We start from the raw sequence: 19064 nt of genomic DNA on the forward strand, positions 1-19064 counted from the left end.
TCAGTCCCTTGAGCTTGTTCTGCCATTAATTTACATCATGGCTGATCTGTATCTTAACTCCATCTGCTTGGTTCCATAACTCTTAATGCCCTTACATGACAAAAATCTATCAATCTCAGTTTATTGGCCCTCCGGTCCCAATTTCAATGGGATGTTGTTGCAATTTGCAGATGACACAAAATTGGGTGGCATAGCTAATAATGTGGAGGACTGCAACAAAATACAGGAAGATATAAACAGGCTTGCAGACTTGGCAGATCAATGAGAACTTAAGTTCAATATAGTGTAATGTGAAGTGGATCATTTTGTTTCAGAATACAGAGACCAGTTATTGCTTAGAAGGTAAGAAACTAAATGGGGTCGAGGAACAAAGCGATCTGGGAATACAGACACCTAAATCGCTGACATTAGCAACATAAGTTGATAAGGCCATAAAGAATGCAAAAAATGTACAGGGGTTCATTTCTAGCATAGAATACAAAAGGGAGATCATGTTAAATTTATATAGGGCCTTGGTGCAATCACATTTTGAGTACCGTGTGTAGTTCTGGTCTCCATAACTACAAAAAATGTATTGAAGCACTGGAGAAAGAGCAGACATTGTTTACAAGGATGTTACCAGAATTGAAGGGATGCAACTACCAAGCAAGATTGAGCAATCTGTGGCCCTTTTCCCTGGAAAAGAGAAGACAAAGATGAAGCCTATTAGAGGTCTATAAAATTCCAGAGGTTTGATAGGGTGGATGAGGAGAAACCGTTTCCACTTATGGGTGAATCAGAATAAGGGTCATCAATATAAGATAGTTACTTATAGTTGAAATAATGAATTTATGAGGAATTATTTTACGCAGAATGGTGAGAATGTGGATCTTGCTGGAGTGGTTCATTCCCTAGCCATCGACTCCATCCCATTCCCTTGCCAGTGTCTGAGGCTGAACCAGTATGTTTGCAATCTGCACTCTATTTCATCCTGAGCTGAGCTTCCAATCATATATCCTCTCCACCACTATGATCACTTCCCTTCACCTCTATAATATCGCCCGTCTCTGCACTTGCCTCAGACCTTCTACTGCTGAAACCGTCATTCATGCCTTTGTTACCTCCAGACTCATCTACTCCAATGCTCTCCTGGCCAACCTCCCATCGTCCACCCATTATAAACTTCAGCTCATCCAAAACTCTTTTGCCTGGGTCCTAGTTTGCACCAAATCCTATTCACCCATCACCCCTGTGCTCACCGATCTACACTTGTTCCTGGTCCAGCAATGTTCATTGAGCCTCCACCTCCCGTTAATGGCTTAATTGTCCACCACCATTCATGACTAACTGGCAGGACTACAGAGCATTGATCTGATCCGCTGGTTCGGGAACCGTTTAGTTTTCTATAGCATACTGCTTCCACTGTTTAGCATGCATGTAGTTCTGTGTTGCAGCTTCACCAGTTTGGCACCTTGTTTTCAGGTACACCTGGTGCTGCTCCCAACATATTCTTCTGCACTCCACATTGAACCAGGGTTGGACACCTGACCTGATGGTGATGGAAAAATGGAGGTTATGCCAGACCATGAGGTGATGATTGTGGTGGAATACAATTCTCCAGCTGCTAATGGCCCTCAGCACCTCATGGCTTCCTTGTTTTGAGTTGCTAGCACAGTGGTAGTGCCACACAATATGATGGAGGTTGACCTCACTGAAGACGAGATTCGATCTCTACAAGGACCAGCTTGCCATTATCTGCAAATTTTGACAACATGCCTCCAATTTCTGAGTCTAAATGATGGGGAACAACAGTGGTCCTGGCCCAGATCCCTGCGGGACACTACTTCTCACTTTCTGTCAGTCTGCTAAATGTCCCTAAGCTCATACCCTTTGATTTCTATTTTGTAGATCTTTCCATCCATTCTGCGATCTTGCCTTTGACTTCACACGGCCTGATCATGATCATCTTGTAGACCATACATACTGCAGACACAGTGCACCAGTGGTGGAGGGGGTGGATACTTAGTCCTGTGGCAGGAGCACTGATGAAGTGGATTTCTCTGTCTGTGTTTTGAAGCATCGCTAGTCGCATTTTGCATCACGTTCCCCTTAAAAAACCCTTTTGGCCAGCTGATGAACTATTTAACAGCCTTTCAAGGTGGACACACAGAAAATAAGGTCCCGTAAGTTTTCTCAGAATGACAGGCCTAAACGCGAGGTAGAAAACACGGTTAGAAAATCTTTAGCAATTAAATCAGACTGGGCAGGCCAGAGGTAGGAGTTAGTAATGGGAAAGTGTCACCAGGTAACTACGCACCAGGGCTGAGGACCCGGGTACTCGGGTTTCTGTATCATTTATTGTTTCAGTTTCCAGCCCCAATCTTGATGGGATGACAAAAAATAATTCCCTGTTCACCAATCGGCCGTTCAATGCAGGTTAGTTTACCCAGGATTTGCTGCACAGCAGAATGTGCCCCATCAATAACTACAGTGCGCTGGCTGGAGGAGCGGACTGTGCTCTGAGCATGTGCAGTGCGAGTGGTGGAGTGGTTAGTAACTCTGTCCATTAGTGATTTGCTGCCCAACTGCTGGATAACTCTGATTGGATTTATATTTGTCTATAAAGCATCCATGTGCCCAAATGTTGTGCGTTGTAACCAATAAACGGTTTAGGGTGTGACTTGTGGTCTGGCTTTTTGATAATTTCTCACTCACTCAGCAGCTTGAGGGGAACCAGACTGAGGTTTAATAGACTGAATTCATCTTGATCTGAACTGGGTTCAATGTAAGACTGTTCGGCGAGTCAGGCATCATTCACCCCTGGACCCATGCTGGTAGGTAAAACCCCAGACCGTTCCTTAGTAAGGATTTCTCTGGTTCCTTGGCACATATTTGTCAGGATACCGAAACCCAGCTTTCTTACAGTCCACTCCTGGAGGCCCCACTCCCTGAGCCTACAACCTTCAGCAGGGTCAGTGATGGAGTTCCGCAGCAGGAGTGATCCCAGAGTAACTGTCGGGATCACACACCCGTGGATGTTCCGGGTCATGTATTTTTAGTTATCCAGGTGTCTAACACACATCAATAAAACGGAGAATTCCTGGAAACACGCTGCAGTTCCGTCTTTATCTGCCGATCAAATGTTTGTTGTATAATTGTACCAGCAGTTAACGGGCTCCTGTGAATTCCTCCATCTGCTATTTTAATGCAGACCAATTTATTTCCAATGGGTTTATTTTAAATGAGTTAATACCTGCCGTAAAATGTCACAGGACTGTCACACAAACACGTTAAATCTTCATAGAATAATTACCAGTCATTTTTGGACTGTAAACTTAAACCTGTCATTTCACTTTCAGTCAGGAACAGATCGCAGTTTTATATCAATCTGTGATTTGACAACACGTTTCCAGCATTCACCGTTGTTCTTCCCGACTCTAAACACAGTTGTCAAGGAACCTTCTGTTCCGTGCCTAGGAGCTCTGAACCATGGAAGATAGCAGCTAGGACACATTTCTTACATGCCTCAAGATTAACCCGCACGGTGACTTTGCTGTCAGTGAAGAGAGATGTGAAAGACCAAAGTGCCGTTTGCCCCTCTCAGTGTGGCCCTGAAGGACTGTGTCCAGGCTGAAGTTCTGTTCCCGCCATACAATCCTTCCCCAGATTGTCCTTTCTGAGCTCCAGCCAGGTGATGCTAAATACTCAGGTGGGAAAGACAAAAATCTACAACAATATGTTTAAAACAAAGCAGATTAATTTGACATATATCCAGAATATTAAACTCCAGCCCAGTTATAGGGATTATTAACAGCAGCAGAAACAAACCCCAAGTGTCAGAATGAATATGGTTCAGTCCTGGATGTGATTAAAAGCGATACAGCAGAATCCAACATTTGCAGTCACTTATGTACTCGCTGGTGTCTCAGAAGGTGGGATGAACAGGTGTATTTCTTCCCACACATGGAGCAGGTGAACGGTCTCTCCCCAGTGTGAGTACGTTGGTGTTTCAGCAGGTTAGATGAACTAGTAAATCCCTTCCCACACTTGAAGCAGATGAATGTTCTCTCCCCAGTGTGAACTCGCTGGTGTCTCAGAAGGTCGGATGACTGAGTGAATCCCTTCTCACACTCTGAGCAGGTGAACGGTCTCTCCCCAGTGTGAACTCGCTGGTGTCTCAGTAGATCGTTTTTGCTTTTAAATGTTTTCTCACAGTCAGAACATTTAAAAGGTCTCTTATCAGTGTGAACTCGCTGGTGTCTCAGTAGGTGGGATGACTGAGTGAATCCTTTGTCACACACTGGGCAGGTGAACGGCCTCTCTCCACTGTGAACTCGTTGGTGTGTCAGCAAGTAGGATAACTGAGCAAATCCTTTCCCACACTCAGAGCAGGTGAATGGCCTCTCCCCAGTGTGAACTCGCTGGTGTATCAGCAATTGGGATGAACGAGAGAATCCCTTCCCACATTCAGAGCAGGTGAATGGCCTCTCCACAGTGTGATTATGCTGGTGTGTTAACAGATCATTTCTACTTTTAAAGCTTTTCTCACAGTCAGAACATTTAAAAGGTCGCTTATCAGAATGAACAAGTTGATGTGCAGTGAGGTGGGATGAACGAGTGAATCTGTTCCCACACACGGAGCAGGTGAACGGCCTCTCCCCAGTGTGAGTACGCTGGTGTACAGTGAGTTCAGATGATCGCCTGAACCCAGTCTCGCAGTGAGAGCACCTGAAGGGTCTCTCCCCAGTGTGAACATATTGATGGCACATCAGCTCCTTGGAACTTTTATAGCACTTCTCACAGTCCGGGCATTTAAAAGGTCTCTCGTCAGTGTGAACTCGCCCATGCTTTAGCAGATTGGATGAACTAGTAAATCCCTTCCCACACTCTGAGCAGGTGAACGGCCTCTCCCCAGTGTGAACTTGCTGGTGTCGAAGCAGATCTTTTTTGCTTTTAAATCTCTTCTCACAGTCAGAACATGTAAAAGGTCTCGTATCAGTGTGAACTCGCTGGTGTGTCAGCAGGTTGGATGACTGAGTGAATCCCTTCCCACACACAGAGCAGGTGAACGGCCTCTCCCCAGTATGAACTCGCTGGTGCGTTAGCAGGTTGGATAACTGAATGAATCCCTTCCCACACACAGAGCAGGCGAACGGTCTCTCCCCAGTGTGAACTCGCTGGTGTGTCAGCAGGTGGGATGATCTCCTGAACCTCTTCTCGCAGTGAGAGCAGCTGAACGGTGTGTAATCGGTGTGAATTTGCTGGTGCTCCATCAGAGCCTCAGGGTGTTTAAAGATCTTCTCGCAATCGGAGCATTTAATCTCTCTCGTCGGTGTGAACTGACTAGTGCTTCAGCAGGGCAGACGACTGAGTAAATATCTTCCCATACATGGAACAGTTGAACAGCCTCTCACTGGCCTGAATTTGCATATGAATTTTCAGCCAAACAGGTAATTGAACGCTGCTATTTGCATCCATGTTCAAAGGCCGATGATATTCACGTCCGAAGAATCAAGTGACTCTGTCCGATCTTAATGTGATGTTTAGTTTGAGCTCCCCGTCTGCTAATCCTCCTCTTCTAATACCCTGTCAAATGAAATTAAAACAGGAAAAAGGGAGTGAGAGAGAGAGAACCCACAAAAAAACAAAGGCAGGTTGTAAAATTGAACTTAATAAATTTGGTAATTTGTGCAGCCGGCACTCTCATGAAAGCTTCCAGATTGTCGAAAAACCCAACTGGTTCACTAATGTCCTTCAGGGAAGGCAATCTGCCACCCTGTCTGGGTCGACATAAAATTCTACCCTCTATGGGAGGAAAGAGAGAGGTTTGGGGGGGGGGGGAGGGCGGGCGAAGGAGGGGACTTCGTGAGCCAGAATCTCCCAAACCAGCGACCTCCACCAACTCAATGGACCAGGGCAGCAGGTGAATAGGAAAACCATCACCTCCAAGTTCCCTTCCAAGTCACAAACCATTGGACTTGGAAATATATTGTCTTTCCTTCAGGCCCAGCGGCAGTCCAGGGTCAGCGGCAGTCAGGGAGCAGCAGCTGGAGGAGCAGCAACAGCGGCCTATAAAGGCCCAGCGGCAGTCCGGGGTCGGCGGCAGTCGGGGAGCAGTGGCGGCCTATAAAGGCCCAGCGGCAGTCCGGGGTCGGCGGCAGTCGGGGAGCAGTGGCGGCCTATAAAGGCCCAGAGGCAGTCAGGAGCAGCGGCCGGAGGAACAGCAGCGGCCTATAAAGGCCCAGAGGCAGTCGGGGAGCAGCGGCTGGAGGAGCAGCAACAGCGGCCTATAAAGGCCCAGAGCATTCGTAGTAAGATGGATTAACTAACTGTGCAGATAGCTGTTAACGGATATAATGTAATTGGGATTACGGAGACATGGCTCCAGGGTGACCAAGGCTGGGAACTCAACATCCAAGGGTATTCAATATTCAGGAAAGATAGACTGAAAGGAAGAGGTGGAGTAGCGTTGCTGGTTAAAGTGGAGATTAACGCAATAGTAAGGAAGGACATTGGCGTGGATGAGGTGGAATCTCTGCGGAACACCAAAGGGCAGAAAACACTCGTGGGAATTGTGTACAGACCACCAAACAGTCATAATGAGGTTGGGGATGGCATCAAACAGGAAATTAGGGATGCGTGCAATAAAGGTATCATGGGTGACTTTAATCTACATAATGGGCCCAAGTTTCCACATGATTTGCGCCTGATTTTTAGGAGCAACTGGTGGAGAACAGACTATCTTAGAAATCGCAATTCTCCACATTTTTTTTTCTGCAGTTCTAGTCAGGTAGAACAGTTCTACTTTGGAACAGAATTTTTTCTTCAAAAGGGGGCGTGTCCGGCCACTGACGCCTGATTTGAAAGTTTCCACAGTGAAAACGTACTCCAAACTAAAGTAGAATGGAGCAAGTGAAGATTTTTGTAGAACTGAAAAAACCTGTTCGACACATTAAAAAATCAGGCGCAGGTTACAAATTAGGCGTCCAGAACGAGGTGTGGGGGGGGAAGGGAAGTCATTAAATTCTATAATAAATCCTTATTTATACTTATACAAATATTATACAAATAAATCCAACCTGAATAAACATTTATAAGCAAAGAAAAGAATAAATAAACCATCTTCCTACCTGTGTGAAAGTGCTTCAGGCAGGCCTTTCGGGACCGAAGGCTGAACAGGCCGGCCCGAGACTTCAGGCAGAGCCCGTCCCCAGCACCAGATTTACAGGTAGGTGGCGTTGGGTCGGGTCGGGTCGGGGGGGGAGAAGAGAGGGGGGGGAAGAGAGGGGGGGGGGGGAAGAGAGGCGGGGGGAAGAGAGAGGGGGGGGGAAGAGAGGGGGGGGGAAGAGAGAGGGGGGGGGAAGAGAGAGGGGGGGGAGAGAGAGGGGGGGGAGAGGGGGGGGGGAGAGAGAGGGGGGGGAAGAGAGAGGGGGGGGGAGAGAGAGAGGGGGGAGAGAGAGAGGGGGGGAGAGAGAGAGGGGGGGGGGGAAGAGAGAGAGGGGGGGGGGAGAGAGAGGGGGGGGGAGAGAGAGAGAGAGGGAGGGAGGGAGGTCAGGTCGGATCCAGTCCGGGAGCGGGAGTCGGGTCCAGTCGGGGGAGCGGGGGGGTCGGGTCGGGGGTCGGGTTGGGTTCAGTCGGGGGGGCGGGGAGCGAGAACAGGAGCGCTGGTCGGGTTGAGTCGGGGAGGCGGGGAGCGGGACCAGGAGCACGGGTCGGGTCCGGTCGAGTCGGGGAGCGGGACCAGGAGCGCGGGTAGGGTCGGGTCGGGTCGGGTCGGGTCCAGTCGGGGAGGCGGGGAGCGGGAACAGGAGCATGGGTCGAGTCGGGGAGCGGGAACAGGAGCGCGGGTCGAGTTGGGGAGCGGGAACAGGAGCGCGGGTCGGGTCAGTCGGGGTGAGGGACGCAGCGCCGGTGTCGGGTCTGGTCCGGAGGCAGGAGGGGGGGAGCGGGTGTCGGGTCTGGTCCGGAGGCAGGGGGGGGTGGCGGGGAGCGAGTGTCAGGTCTGGTCGGGGGGGGAAGCAGGAGCTGGCCGTGGGAGGAGCCTTATTCACGCAGCCCCAGTGAGGCCATTCAGCCAGGGCTAGGGGCTGCGTGCTCTGGGCCCCTCCCACACAGTTCAGCGCCTGGAGCTACTGCACTTGTGTGCCCACTGTAGCGCGCATGTGCAGAGGTCCCGGCACTGTTTTCAGCGCAGGGACCTGGCTCCGCCCCCCCACAGTTCGTGCTGGCTGCGCCGAGAGCCAGAGGACCTGCAAATAGGTTGAGAATACCGAAGATTTTTTTAGGCGCACTTTGTGGCGCGAAAAACGGGCGTCCAGGTCGGGACTGCGCCGTTCTAGGCGCGTGTGGAAACTTGGGCCATAGATTGGGCTAACCAAACTGGTAGCAATACGGTGGAGGAGGATTTCCTGGAGTGTATAAGGGATGGTTTTCTAGACCAATATGTCGAAGAACCAACTAGACAGCTGGCCATCCTAGACTGGGTGTTGTGTAATGAGAGAGGATTAATTAGCAATCTTGTTGTGCGAGGCTCCTTGGGGAAGAGTGACCATAATATGGTAGAATTCTTCATTAAAATGGAGAGTGACACAGTTAATTCAGAGACTAGGGTTCTGAACCTAAAGAAAGGCAACATCGACGGTATGAGACGTGAATTGGCTAGGATAGACTGGAGAATAATACTTAAAGGGTTGACGGTGGATAGGCAATGGCAGACATTTAAAGAGCACATGGATGAACTTCAATAATTACTCCCTGTCTGGTGTAAAAATAAAACGGGGAAGGTGGCTCAACCGTGGCTTACAAGGGAAATTAGGGATGGTGTTAAGTCCAAGGAAGAGGCATGTAAAGTGGCCAAAAAAAGCAGCAAACCTGAGGAATGGGAGAAATTTAGAATTCAGCAGAGGAGGACAAAGGGTTTAATTAGGACGGGGAAAATAGAATATGAGAGTAAGCTTGCAGGGAACATAAAAACTGACTGCAAAAGCTTCTACAGATACGTGAAGAGAAAAAGATTAGTGAAGACAAATGTGGGTCCCTTACAGTCAGAATCAGGCGACTTTATAATGGGGAACAAAGAAATGGCAGACCAATTGAACAAATACTTTGATTCTGTCTTCACTAAGGAAGACACAAATAACCTTCCGGAAATACTAGGGGACCGAGGGTCTAGCAAGGAGGAGGAACTAAAGGAAATCCTTATTAGTCAGCAAATTGTGTTAGGAAAATTGATGGAATTGAAGGCCGATAAATCCCCAGGGCCTGACAGTCTGTATCCCAGAGTACTTAAGTAAGTGGCCTGAGAAATAGTGGATACATTGGTGGTCATTTTCCAACATTCTATAGACTCTGGATCAGTTCCTATGGACTAGAGGGTAGCTAATGTAACCCCATTTTTTAAAAAACGAGGGAGAGAAAACAGCAAATTATAGACCGGTCAGCCTGACATCGGTGGTGGGGAAAATGTTGGAATCAATTATTAAAGATGTAATAGCAGTGAATTTGGAAAGCAGTGACACGATCAGTCCAAGTCAGCATGGATTTATGAAAGGGAAATCATGCTTGACAAATCTTCTAGAATTTTTTGAGGATGTAACTAGTAGAGTGGACAAGGGAGAATCAGTGGATGTGGTGTAGTTAGACTTTCAAAAGGTTTTTGACAAGGTCCCACACAAGAGATTAGTGTGCAAAATTAAAGCACATGGTGTTGAAAGTAATGTACTGACGTGGATAGAGAACTGGTTGGCAGACAGGAAGCAAAGAGTAGGAATAAACGGGTCCTTTTCAGAATGGCAGGCAGTGACCAGTGGGGTACTGCAAGGTTCAGTGCTGGGATCCCAGTTATTTACAATATACATTAATGATTTAGACGAAGGAATTGAATGTAACATCTCCAAGTTTGCAGATGACACTAAGCAGGGTGGCAGTGTGAGCTGTGAGGAGGATGCTAAGAAGCTGCAGGGTGACTTGGACAGGTTAGATGAGTGGGCAAATACATGGCAGATGCGGTATAATGTAGATAAATGTGAGGTTATCCACTTTTGTGGTAAAAACAGGAAGGCAGATTATTATCTGAATGGTGACAGATTAGTAAAAGGGGAGGTGCAATGAAACCTGGGTGTCATGGTACATCAGTCATTGAAAGTTGGCATACTGGTACAGCAGGCGGTGAAGAAAGCAAATGGCATGTTGGCCTTCATAGCGTATAAGAGCAGGGAGGTCTTACTACAGTTGTACAGGGCCTTGGTGAGGCCACACCTTGAATATTGTGTACAGGTTTGGTTTCCTTATCTGAGGAAGGACAATCTTGCTATTGAGGGAGTGCAGCGAAGGTTCACCAGACTGATTCCCGGGATGACAGGTCTGACGGGATTGGACAGGTTAGATGCAGGAAGAATGTTCCCGATGTTGGGGAAGTCCAGAACAAGGGGTCACAGTCTAAGGATAAGGGGTAAGCCATTTTGGACCGAGATGAGGAGAAACTTCTTCACTCAAAGAATTGTGAACCTGTGGAATTCTCTACCACAGAAAGTTGTTGAGGCCAGTTCGTTAGATATATTCAAAAGGGAGTTAGATGTGGCCCTTACGGCTAAAGGGATCAAGGGGTATGGAAAGCAGGAATGGGGTACTGATGTGGCATGATCAGCCATGATCATATTGAATGGTGGTGCAGGCTCGAAGAGCCGAATGGCCTACTCCTGCACCTATTTTCTATGTTTCTATGTCACAGGGTGAAAATCCTAGTATTCCTTAGCTAACAGCGCTGTGGGAGTTCCTTCATCACATAGACTGCAGTGGTTCAAGTCGGCAGCTCACCACCACTTTCGCAAGGGCAATTGGAGACGGGCAATAAATGCTGGCCTTGCCAACAATGCCCACATCCCAGAACAAATAAAACATTTGTATATGTAAAATGGATTAAAAGCCTCTACAGAAATACGTTCCTAAAACAATACTTTTTTACAGCATCTGATTAACAATCTAATCTTCACCAGAATCCACCTCCCTGGACAGTCCCACATGGGAAATTGGTGGTCCTACTGGGCTCAGAAATACTGGGGGTTAAACCCAGCAGCTTCTCCTCCATCCCCACTGCAGCTCAAACCGATGCAACAAACAGACCCACACAGGAGGCCAGGGAGCGATTCCGCATCCAGCGCCCACCCTGATACAGAGCAGCCTAGAATTGCTGGGCCTGCGTGGGGGGAGGCGCTGCCCCCTGGGATTCCTGGTGCCGGGGCCCTGGCCGCACGTCCGCCAGCTCTGACTCGTGGCCTGAGACCCACACTCAGTGTGCTGAGGCCGTGCTCGCCCTGCTCAGTCTCCAGAAGCTGCACCGCAAATGTTCCGCGCAGGGAGGCGGTCTTCGGGGACCAGCCCTTCCTGTGATGGAGATGGGGCATATTCCCCCACGCGGGGAACTCTACCATATGCCATTTTCATGCTGTCATAAAATGAAACTGCAAATGACTTGGCCCTTAGTATCTGTGCTGGCTTTTTAGAGCTATCCAATTCCTCCCCTGCTCTTTCCCCATAGCCCTGTATTTTTCCCTTCAAATATTTATCCAATTTCCCTTTTAAAGTTACTGTTGAATCTGCTTCCACCACCCTTTCAGGCAGTGCATTCCAGATCATAACAACTCGTTCTGTAAAAATGTTTCCTCGTGTCGTCGCTGGTTCTTATGCCAATCACCTCAAATCTGTGTTCACTGGTTACAGACCTATCTGCCAATGGAAACAGTTTCTCTTTATTTATTCAATCAGAATCATGATTTTGAACACCTCTGTCATATCTCCTCTTAACCTTCTCTGCTCTAAGGAGAATACCAGCATCTCCAGATAACTGAACTTGCTCATCCATCCCCAGTACCTTTCAGATAAATCTCTGCTGCACCCTCTCTAAGGCCTTGACATCCTTCCTAAAGTGCAGTGCCCAGGATTGAACTCAATACTACATCTTAGGCCTAACCAGTGTCTTATAAAGGTTTAGCATAACTAAACGGCAATTGCTGATATTCTTATGATGGGGTTTAGAAGGGTGAGGTTGATCCAGTCAGTTGGATGTGAGCCAAAACATGCGCATTTGGAGCGGAGAGCCTAGGGACACGCTGTGTAACTGGGCACATACGCTCCTGCACAGTCTGGACATCACTTGTTCCCCACTTGGCATGAAATGAACATATTAAATGTAACAATTCATTTGATTTGATTTTAGATAGTTTAGTTTACATATTGAATCGTGTTTCTCCAATTGCATTTCCTATCTCAGTTTCAAAGCCTCTTTTATTTTCTTCCTCTGAGCCCCTGAACCTCATCTGGCAGCGTAATGTTGGTGAGTGGTGATTGATTTCCCTGGGAACCAACAGGAAGAGAGCTCAGAGGCCGGAGGGCCCAAGGAGCAGCGTGTTCTGCAACCAATCGCAGTGCTTGAGGGGTGGATCCTGAGTCGGCCTGTCAGGTGAGTTAGTGTGAGCCCGTTAAACAATTTATCTTTTAAAAACGAACTCAAGATTTCTTTTGTCAACAAAACAGTTTAACATGTCAGTATTTTGTTTCCCTGGGGATTTACAGCTCAGGGGCAAGAGACGAAAGAATGTTTCAAAGAAACTCGAACTATGTGTTCAGAATTTCTATCCTGTACTTACAGTGATGACTTTTGTAAACTATGAGGACAGATTGCAGAGACTAGGCTTGTATTCCGTTGAATGTAGAAGATTAAAGCATGATCTAATTGAGGTGTTTAAGATGATTAATATTGATAGGGTAGATAAAGAAACTATTTCCGATGGTGAGGGAGTCCAAAACAACAAGTCATAATCTTAAAATTATCCCAAGGCCATTCAGTGGTGATGACAGGAAGCACTTCGTCACACAAGCTGGAACATATCCATGAGAGTAATCGAAGGTGTGAGAACTGAAATAATCAGAGTAAGAAAGGGGAAAAGGCCCAAAAATGGAACAGTCTGTAATAGGACATCAGGAAATGTCCTCTTATCTTGGAGACATCATATACTCGACAGAATGTTTGAAAGAAAGCTGGTTTATTCAAAAGATATCAAAATATTAAACTCCAGCCCAGTTATAGTGGTTATTAACATCAGCAGAAATAAACCCCAACTATCACAATTCACATGGTTCAGTCCTGGATGTGATTAGTGGCAGAATCCAACCAATGCAGTCATATGTGAATTTGATGGTGTCTCAGAAGATGGGATAAACAGGTGAATGCCTTCCCACACTCAGTGCAAGTGAACGGCCTCACCCCAGTGTAAGTGAACGGCCTCACCCCAGTGTAAGTGAACGGCCTCACCCCAGTGTAAGTGAACGGCCTCACCCCAGTGTAAGTGAACCTGCTGGTGTGTCAGCAGGTGGGATGACAAAAGCAATCCCTTTCCACACACGGAGCAGGTGAACGGCCTCTTCCCAGTGTGAATCCGCTGGTGTGTCAGCAGATCCTTTTGTGCGTTTAAAGCTCTTCTGACAGTCAGAACATTTAAACGGTCTATCATTAGTGTGAACAAGTTGGTGTGAAGTTAGGTTGTTTAAGTGGGTGAATACCTACCTCCCCGCACATAGTGCAGGTGAATGGCCTCTCCCCAGTGTGAACTTGCTGGTGTTTCAGCAGGGTGGTCAAATTCGAATAATACATCGGGGAAACTTTGGCAAATTATTTCCGGCGTATTTCTGGCCTAGAAAAACAGGCGTAACTCTGGCAATACGCCAGAAAACAGGCTTGGGGAAAATTGAGCCCAGAAAACTTATTGCCAATTTATTAAGAACATAAGAACTTAAGAAAAAGGAGCAGGAGCAGGCCATACAGCCCCTCGAGCCTGCCCCGCCATTTAATACGATCATGGCTGATCCGATCATGGACTCAGGTTCACTTCCCTGCCCGCTCTCCATAACCCCTTATTCCCTTATCGTTTAAGAAACTGTCTATTTCTGTCTTAAATTTATTCCATGTCTCAGCTTCCACAGCTCTCTGAGGTAGCGAATTCCACAGATCCACAACCCTCTGAGAGAAGAAATTTCTCCTCATCTCAGTTTTAAATGGGTGGCCCCTTATTCTAAGATTATGCCCCCTAGTTCTAGTCTTCCCTATCAGTGGAAACATAGGGCCCAAGTTTCAGGTGGAGTTGCTCCAATTTTTTTGGAGCAACTAGTTTAGTTTGGAGTATCTTAGAAATTGCAGTTCTCGGCATTTAGTTTGCTCCAGTTCCAGTGAGTTAGTTTAGTTTCGTTTTAGTTCAGTTTTTTTTTCCAAAACGGGGTGTGTCCAGCCACTTAGGCCTGTTCTGCAAGTTTAGGCAACAAAAACTTACACCAAACTAACTTAGAATGGAGTAAGTGTCCACTTTTGTAAGTTCTGAAAAACCTTACCTAGAGTTAAGCTCAGTGCAGACACGGCCAGAGACGGGGGGTGGGAAGCATTTAAAGCACTAAGCACTAAACAAAGCAGTACATTTAAAGCACCAAGCACTAAATGAAGCACAAAAAGTAATAAGCAATTAATTAATAAAAAATAGAAGGAACCCTGCACTAAAGCACCAAGACCAAGGTAATAAGAAACCAATCAATAACAAATAAAAAATAGAAGTCCTACCTTTATATGAAGGGAGGATGTTTCTGTCAGCCACTCTCTCTCTGTCAGTCTCTCTCTTTCTGTCTGTCTGTGTCTCTCTCTCTCTCTTTCTGTCGGTCTGTCTGTCTCTCTCTTTCTGTCTGTCTGTCTGTCTGTCTTTCATAGAAACATAGAAACATAGAAAATAGGTGCAGGAGCAGGCCATTCAGCCCTTCTAGCCTGCACCGCCATTCAATGAGTTCATGGCTGAACATGAAACTTCAGTACCCCCTTCCTGCTTTCTCGCCATAACCCTTGATCCCCCGAGTAGTAAGGACTTCATCTAACTCCCTTTTGAATATATTTAGTGAATTGGCCTCAACTACTTTCTGTGGTAGAGAATTCCACAGGTTCACCACTCTCTGGGTGAAGAAGTTTCTCCTCATCTCGGTCCTAAATGGCTTACCCCTTATCCTCAGACTGTGACCCCTGGTTCTGGACTTCCCCAACATTGGGAACATTCTTTCTGCATCTAACCTGTCTAAACCCGTCAGAATTTTAAACGTTTCTATGAGGTCCCCTCTCATTCTTCTGAACTCCAGTGAATACAAGCCCAATTGATCCAATCTTTCTTGATAGGTCAGTCCCGCCATCCCGGGAATCAGTCTGTTTCTGACAGTGAGGGGTGGGGGGACAGGAGTTGAGGAGGGGGAAGAGGGGGTGAGGGGCTGAATGGGAGGGAGGGGCTAAACGGGAGGGGGGAGGGGCTGAACGCGGGGGGTGGGGAGGCCGAACGCGCGTGGGGGCGGGGTGGTGTGAACAGAGGCTGAACGAAGGAAGGTGGGGGGGGTGAAGCGAAGTAACTTGGACTTGATACTGATGAATGCAAAATCACCTCAACGATTGTTTAAGTTAAAGATCTGACTCTTTCTGCAAAGTCTTAAAAACAGTTGGACCTACACATTTTCAAACCTGCATCATTCCAAGTGAGCCTTCACCAGATGTGTGAACATTTTTTTTATGAATCTTGGCAGCCTCTTCAGGTAACACTCCTACTGAAACCTCGACATGAGGGGACAAGAATATTCGGCGTCAGCTTTTAGTAAAGATATTCAGTGCTCATTAGGGCCCCTCCCACACAGCCTGCAGAGCGTCGGGCTGTGAGGAGCTAATGCACATGCGCGCACATTGTAGCGCATGTGCAGAGGTCCCGGCACTGTTTTCAGCGCCGAGATCTGGCTCCGCTGCCCACACCTTGTGCTGTGCTACGCTGAGGCCGAAGACGTCCTGAGGAGCTCGGAGAATTAGAAGGTAAGTTTTCGCCGCCTTTTTTATTCTAGAAAGTCGGCGCAACTAATGGAGGTGCGCCGTTTTTACAGGGGCGGAAACTTGGGCCCATTCTCTCTGCATCCACCTTGTCAAGCCCCCTCATAACCTTATACGTTTCTATAAGATCGCCTCTCAATGAGTAGAGGCCCAACCTACTCAACCTTTCCTCATAAGTCAAGCCACTCATCTCTGGAATCAACCTAGTGAACCTTCGCTGAACTGCCTCCAAAGCAAGTATATCCTTTCATAAATATGGAAACCAAAACTGCACGCAGTATTCCAGCTGTGGCCTCACCAATACCCTGTATAACTGTAGCAAGATTTCCCTGCTTTTATACTCCATCCCCTTTGCAATAAAGGCCAAGATTCCATTGGCCTTCCTGATCACTTGCTGTACCTGCACACTATCCTTTTGTGTATCATGCACAAGTACCCCCAGGTCCTGCTGTTCTGCAACACGTTGCAATCTTTCTCCATTTAAATAATAACTTGCTCTTTGATTTTTTTCTGCCAAAGTGCATGACCTCACACTTTCCAACATTATACTCCATCTGCCAAATGTGTGCCCACTCACTTAGCCTGTCTATGTCCTTTTGCAGATTTTGTGTGTCCTCCTCACATTGCTTTTCCTCCCGTCTTTGTATCGTCAGCAAACTTGGCTACGTTACACTCAGTCCCTTCTTCCAAGTCATTAATATAGATTGTAAATAGTTGGGGTCCCAGCACTGATCCCTGCGGCACCCCACTAGTTACTGATTGCCAACCTGAGAATGAACCATTTATCCCGACTCTTTGTTTTCTGTTCGTTAGCCAATCCTCTATTCATGCTAATATATTACCCCCAACCCCGTGAACTTTTATCTTGTGCAGTAATCTTTTATGTGGCACCTTGTCAAATGCCTTCTGGAAGTCCAGGGGGGGCGAAGCCAGGTCCCTGCGCTGAAATCAGTGCCGGGACCTCTGCACATGCGCGTTACAGTGGGCGCGCATGTGTAGTAGCTCCAGGCGCCCAAAACTGTGTGGGAGGTGCCCGAAGCTCGCCGCCCCTAGCCTTGGCCGAATGGGATCACAGGGGCGACGAAGATCAGGCTGCACCTCCCTCGTCCAGCTCCTGCTCTGGCTCCAGCTTCCTCCCCTATTCAGCTAGCTCTCTCAATCCCCCACCCCCCCCCCAGCTCCCGCTCTGGCTCCAGCTTCCTCCCCTGTTCAGCTGGCTCTCTCAATCCCCCCCAGCTCCCACTCTGCTGCCCGCCTCTCCCCCCCCCCCAAGCTCCCGCTCCGCTGCCCGCTCCCACCCCCCCCAGCTCCCGCTCCGCATCCCCCCCCATCCCAGCTCCCGCTCCGCCCCTCCCCCTCCAACCCCCAGCTCCCGCTCTGCCCCTCCCCCTCCACCCCCCCAGCTCCCGCTCTGTTTCCCCCCCCCCACCCAGCTTCCCCCCCCCCCCCACCCAGCTTCCCCCGGTCACCTGTCTTTAACTCCGGTCCGCTTCCTCTTCCTTCGGTGGGGCCCGCCCGCCCGGCATCTTGCTGGGGGCAGGCCCCACCCGAAGTCTTGGGCCCGGCTTCTTCACGTTGGCCGGGCCCGTTCAGCCTCCTCCCTCCCTCGCTCTCCCTCCCTCCCTCCCTCGCTCTCCCTCCCCCCCTCGCTCTCCCTCCCTCCCTCTCCCCTCCCCCTTTATTTGTAAAACTGAAGTGTTTAATGTTTGTAAACTTCCCTTTAAACCACCCCCCCACCCACCCCACGCCTGATTTGTAACCTACGCCTGATTTTCTAAGTGTAGGCAAAGTTTTTCTGAGCGTACAAAAATCTACACTTACTCCATTCTAAGTTAGTTTGGAGTAAGTTTTCACTGCCTAAACTTTCAAAACGGGCGTAAGTGGCCGGACACGCCCCCTTTTGAAAAAAAAAAATCTGTTCCAAACTGAAACTGTTCTAACTGACTAGAACTGGAGCAAACTAAATGCCGAGAATTGCAATTTCTAAGATACTCCATTCTAAACCAGTTGCTCAAAAAAACAGGAGCAACTCAGGCCGAAACTTGGCCCCATTGGAACAGATGAAAACTAACAGCTGGAAACATTGCAACACCTGGAAACTGTAACATAGAAACAGAAAATGGGTGCAGGGGTAGGCCATTCGGCCCTTCGAGCCTGCGGTAGAGATTTCCAGAGGTTAACAACTTTCTGTGAGTAAAGAAGTTTCTCCTCATCTCAGTCCTAAATGGCTTACCCCTTATCCTTAGACTGTGTCCCCTGGTTCTGGACTTCCCCAACATCCAGAAACATTGCAACACCTGTAAACTGAAACAACTAGAAACATTGCAACAGCTGGGAACTAACATCTGGAAACATGGCAACAGCTGGATACATTGCAACACCTGGAAACAAACTGGAAAAATGTCAACAGCTGAAAACATTGCAACAGCTGGAAACTGAAAGGACTGGAAACATTTATATGGTCATTATCACATTGCTGTTTGTAGGAGCTTGCTTGTGCACAAACTGACAACCGCGTTTCCTACATTACAACACGGACTGCACTCCAAAAGTACTCCATTGGCTGTAAAGTGCTTTGAGATGTCCGGTGGTCGCGAAAGGCGCTATATAAATCCAAGTCTTTTTTTCGTTCTTTCTTTTAACTATATCGTGATGTGATCAGTCAAATAAAATTAAAAGATGATGCTGCTATTTACTTAACGCAACTGAATAATTCTACAAGGACGCTATTGCAGTTTAGAGAACCATGGTTAAATTTATAAACAAAACTATTTAAAGTCAAATCAAATGAATTGTTGCAATTAATGTATTCCTTTTGTGCCAACTGGGAAACAAGTGATGTCTGGGCTGTGCAGGAGTGTTTGTGCCCGGTTACACAGCATGTCTCTGGTGCTCTCTGCTCCAAATGCACATGTTTCAGCTCACATCCAACTGACTGTATAAACCTTGCCCTTCTAAACCCCATCACAGAAATATCAGCATTTAATGTTTAGTTATGCTAAACCTTTATAAATCACCGGTTAGGTCTCAGCTGGCACATTGTATTCAATTATGGGCACCACACCTTTTTGGAAGGATGTCTACACCTGAGAGATGGTGCAGAAAAGATTTACTAGAATGGTACCATGAATGAGGGATTTCAGTTGTGTGGAGATATTGGAGAAGCTGCAGTTATTCTCCTTGAAGCAGAAAAGGTTTG

General features: G+C 47.6%; 1 pseudogene; it reads right to left on the reverse strand.

Annotated features, from left to right (window-relative positions):
- The window catches only part of LOC139228655 (zinc finger protein 721-like), a 93163-nt pseudogene that overhangs the window by 12196 nt on the left and 61903 nt on the right, over positions 1-19064 (reverse strand).

This window comes from Pristiophorus japonicus, chromosome 2 (assembly GCF_044704955.1).
Source record: "Pristiophorus japonicus isolate sPriJap1 chromosome 2, sPriJap1.hap1, whole genome shotgun sequence".
NCBI lineage: Eukaryota > Metazoa > Chordata > Chondrichthyes > Pristiophoridae > Pristiophorus > Pristiophorus japonicus.